Source organism: Arachis ipaensis, chromosome B3 (genome assembly GCF_059453495.1).
Source record: "Arachis ipaensis isolate K30076 ecotype BB chromosome B3, ASM5945349v1, whole genome shotgun sequence".
Taxonomy (NCBI): Eukaryota; Viridiplantae; Streptophyta; class Magnoliopsida; order Fabales; family Fabaceae; genus Arachis; species Arachis ipaensis.
In genome coordinates, this window is record NC_142438.1 from 38,609,947 (window position 1) to 38,615,253 (window position 5,307).

Below are 5,307 nucleotides of genomic sequence, written 5' to 3' on the forward strand. Positions count from 1 at the left end.
CAATTCAGCCAAACCAACATCCATAGTCATTTGAGTCAATCAAATAATACATAAGGCAGATACAATCACCAAATACACCATATCTCACATCAGTATCCATATGTAATAATTCCAATAATAAACTGTAGTTTTCGGAAAGCGCCCCTACCTCAAAACGCAAAACCATAGCCCAAACGCGTCACAGAATACTTTCCGCCTCGACCCGAAATCAACAATCAAAATCCCGGCAGCCAAAACCTCGGTTCCAAGCCACTTTCGCAACAATCTCAACAACTCTAATCGCAACATACAACAACCGAAACTCAATCGTATAGCAATTAACGCCGCAAAACGTCCGTGTATGATAATAAAACAGCGATTAAAGGACTCTTCCAAACAAAACGCTTACCGAACTCGAGGGAACCAAGTAGCGGCTGCACCAATGGTGGATTCCGGCAACACCAACTTCACAGCCGGTGACCAGAACGACGGCAACTCGCGGTAAACTCCTGACACAACCAGCCTTAGAAACAACTCTCATGGCCCATGGAGAAATTAACAGGTAAAGAAGCTGAAGCAGGGTTAGAGCTTACCATCATAGAAGACTCAGCGGCTGTTTCCGGCAGCAGAGGTGGCGGCATCGAGGTTTTTCGGCGGCCAAAACAATAGCAACAGCACTAACCCAAAACAGAGCAGAATCTAAATGAGTGGCAAAACCCCAGGACAGTTCCGGCGACACAACAGTAGCATACGGCGAGCCCAGCAGCTTCGGTGATGGATCTTTGGTGATGGTGGAGGAAGGGCAGTGACCTTTCACAGCGGCGAGCCCAGCCTCGCGGCGGCGACGGCAACCCCGCGGCGGCTCCTTTTTTTGCGCACCCTCTCTCTCTGTGCGTGTGGTCAGCAGGGGTGGTAGGGACGGGTTCGACGGCAGAAACCCGACGAGACCAGCGGCGATGTGCCTCCTCCAGGCTCGACAGCTCGACGGCGGCGATGTAGGGAGGGCAAAGGCAGCGACGCGGCGTGGGCGCGGTGGCGACGAAGGCACGGCGGCCCCCAAGCCCGCGACAACCATCACTCGTGGACCAACCCTCTCCTCGGTTCCGCTCTCCCTGGCGACGGCGCCGATGGTGCGGGGCTGAACTGGAGCGCGATCGGCGGCTCGTGGTGAGTTGCAGTGGACGATGGCGGCGTGGGTGAAGCCCCCTCTCTTTCCCTCAGCTCTCTCAAAAGTTCTGCTCCCCTGTTTTGTGTGTGTGCTTTTCGTTTTTGGGGGGAGAAAGGGACTTGCGGCTGCTGCTGCAGCTTCTGATGGGAAACGGTAACGGGTTAGGTTTTTAGGGTTAGGGTTTCATTTTCAAAAATTAGGGTTATGGGCATCTTAGTAATTTCACTTAAAATTGGGGATAATATGGTAATTGAAACCCAAATTAAATCCAACACTAGATGTATATAGAAAATACTATTTGCTCATCAATTTTTACAAATTACTTTCAATAAAATGCCCAAATCTAAAAATTAGAAATAATATACTTAATTTTTTCATTTTCCAAAATAGCAGTAATAATATTTAAAATATTACTTATTTAATCTAAATCATATAAAATACTTATTATTTCATAACTATCAACCTTATACTTTAAATATAGAAAATAATCCAATAATTATAAAATTGGATAATAATCATAACTTATCTCAAGTTCAATAAATCAAAACTTGCCTTAATTATCCTTAATAAAATAATCTCTGAAATTAAGGTTATAAATAACTATATGATTTGAGACTTGATCATAATAAGACTTTTCAAAAGTTCTGGGTCTTACATCCTACCCACCTTATAAAAATTTTCGCCCTCGAAAATTGATACAAAATGAAAGAAATTCTATAACAGTTCACCCTTGAACAGATTTAAGGAAGAAACAAAATATCTCAAAATATAATCATATATACGATTTTCAATACTTTGATTGTCATAAGCATAAGGACGTAAAGGTAGGAGTGTGATTGCAGAGCAAACGTTACAAGGTAGGCTCAATGCAAAAGATAACATGGGTCAATCATGTGATAGAAGGGCAAAGCATCAAAGGCTATAAAATAGGATGGGGTTAAAACGACATGCTCAACATCCGCACTCTAATCTCACATCAACCTCAAAGCTTCAACTTTCCAACACCATCAAGCACTTTACAATCCCCATACTCGATCACAAGCCTGACAACCGCAAACCCGTTCGCAGGAACAAAACGCCCACAACTCATACGTTGCACACCTACCGCTTCAACTTCCGTATACACATCACGTCTTAAAGAACTAACGTATCGCGTTACTACGTCTACAAGTCGCACGTGATATCAAAACAATTCTCGAGTCTACTCAGAAGGATACAAGATTTAGGAATGAGAGATAAATGTCAACAATAATACTCATAGATTTGAGAGAGGGTATCCAATTTCCAGATAAACAAGGATACTCAAGCAAAGAAGTTTGCTAGAAATAAACCAATTGACCACTCCAAAGATAACCCTTGGATCCAAGAAATTCAATAGGACTAATAAGAAGAGAACCAGCGCCTTAGTTCGAAACAAATTCAAATTGAGTCGAAGAAGTAGGAGATTTACAGAAAGGAATATCTCAAACCCAAGACAAAACTCACAAAACTCAAGAGCATAATTAAAATACTTTCGAATACATTGTTCTTAAAAGAATCGAAAACTTGTAAAAATATCACTTCGCAGTCTGAAAGAGAAGTTAAACAACAAACATCCTTCAAGAGAGTAACAAAAGCATAAACGTGACTTTACTTCAATACAATTTCATGTTGAAGTAGATTTTGTAGGGTTCCCAAAAACAAGATGCACACAACTTTAGCTAAGAGCTAAAATATTTCCTCAAATATTTTAGAAAGATAATTAGATGCACAACTTAACCAAAAGCAGTTCGTAAAAACTCGGAAGTAATCAAATGCTTGTTCAAAATTCTCAAAATTTCATATTCAAACAAGCGTGTATAACATTTATAGCAAGTACAAAAGAGGGAGTTAAACTCTTTTTAGAAAAGAAACTCCGAGATAAAAATTTGCTCACAATTTGGTAAAGGAAATAAGTGGTGCGTTACAAACAAACCGGTTTTCACTAAACAAGGAAACTTTCCAAAACCTCATTTAAAACAGCGTATGCCAACTTTAAATTAACTTCGTCAAAATTTGAACAATGGTTTCAATCTCAATCAAGCAACAGAAAATAAATTCTGTTTAATATTTCTTCAAAGAGAAATCAAAATTCCTTTAAAAGGTTCAGAACAAGACTCCAAAAGTGTTCTTGAAATCACCATCACAGAAGAACATCCAAGAAGATTAAAATGTACTTAAAAGGAGTCAAGCCATAAAAGAAAGAATCTTAAATCAAAATAGTTAAAACAAGATCCACTAGGCTTGAGACATCAAACCAACTTTCAATTGATTCGAAAGAACACAAAAATCATAGAAAAGGACAACGCAATCATTAGTAACTTCTCAAGGATAAATCTTTGACTAAAAACTCTTGTAAAGACAATGAGAGGATAAACGATGCACTATTTTGAAACAAATCAAACTAACTCGCATAAGAATGAGATTCACAAGATTGGAAAAACCAGGATCAATGGTAACGTTCACGAGGTGTAAAAGGGCAGTTAAAAACAAAGCCAATCACGGCACCTATGGAGATGGAAGGCTTAAGAGAAACTTTAGTCCCTTCATAAGAAGAAAGCTATGAGTTCAACATTTTCAAAGAACAACAATGGCATAAACCATGTAGTATGCTAAAGCACTCTCAATTCATAATAAGTTAAGTAAAGCTTACCAAACGAAACTCAATCGGGATAAAAATGAAAAATCTTTCCTTTCCAAAATTTTGAAAAATATCCAAATACATAATCAAATGAAGATGTCCATTGGAACTATAGTAAAGTTACTAGAAAGTCAACTTGTATTTTAAGTAGGTGCAGTTCTATAAACTAGTAAAAGCACGGGCGAGGTATGAGAAATAAATAGTTGTTAAACTGTGTAAGAAATCTTCAAAGTTTCACATATAGATAAGTATATATCTATTCCACAGCAATTTTCACAAAAATATCAAAACTGGCTATAATCACTCTCAAAGAAGAGAAAAACTGAATCAATAATTTCTCAAAGAATGGACTCGGAACAAAGACTTAAAGAGCACAACGCATCAAGACAGTTCAAAAGTATATCAAAGAATACGTGAATCAAGAAGAACTCAAATAGAGAAAGATAGATGCAACAAGGATCTTAAACCAGCATATGCACTTAAGGTCAAACAAGAATGCATATGGATAGAGGAATAGAGTTGAAAAAAATCAAACTACTTTTCAAAAAGGACTAGCAAACAAGAACTTCAAGTTAGGATATAAAAGAACAGGTCAACTCGAACAGAATTCAAGACACACAACTGAATAGCCTCGAGAAATAATTTCTAACGTTCCCAAAATCCGCGATTCGCTTTACTCAAAACTCGTATAACATCTATGATAACCCATCAGTGCTTTCATATACATAATTCACTAGTATTAAGCCGGCCAAACTTAATATCAGAAATTATGCAACGCAAGACTAACAGCGTTAATCGATAGACTGTCATGTGCATAAAGCTCTAATTCTCGTCTTTCGACAAGACCTAATACATGACAAACACTCAGAGTATGCAATTGAAGCATAGTCAGTCCATTCCTCAGGCTCTACAGGAAGAACTGCTCTGATACCATAATGTAATACCCTAACTACCAAAGCTCACGCTTCCGGCTGCGCGACTCTGATAGCTCGGACATTACGACGACACTTATACTATTTAATACTAAAATATGAGCCTGTTTAAAACTTTAAACCGCAATACCGCTTCCAAAAATACTTTCATCCGATAACATACATCCATAAATACCATACATCTTACAAAAGCTCATAAAGAGTACATCCATATATATATAAAAATATATATATAAATAATATTACAAACATAAACCAATACAATCCCTATCCCTCTTACAGATTATATCAAGATAAAGGCGAGGGTACAATAAACCATAACTAAAACAAATTAGAGCATCACAACAACAATTAAATAAGCTCTTCGTAACTTCTGCGCCCATATCCTGAAAGGGGAAAAATGTAGGGGGGTGAGAACATCATTCTCGAAAGGGTTCTCAGTAGAGGGTTTTTGGGAATTACTGTAATAGGATACATGAAGATAAACCGTACCAGTGACTAATAACCGTCTTATGCCTCTTTTCAAAAACAATGGTTTACAATAAAAATAAAGTCGGAAATCTTTTCTG

General features: G+C 38.1%; 1 pseudogene; it reads right to left on the minus strand.

Annotated features, from left to right (window-relative positions):
- Positions 1 to 574: 574 nt before the first annotated feature.
- LOC148570346 (uncharacterized) lies at positions 575 to 1,359 on the minus strand (annotated as a pseudogene).
- Between the last annotated feature and the right edge of the window lie 3,948 nt (positions 1,360 to 5,307).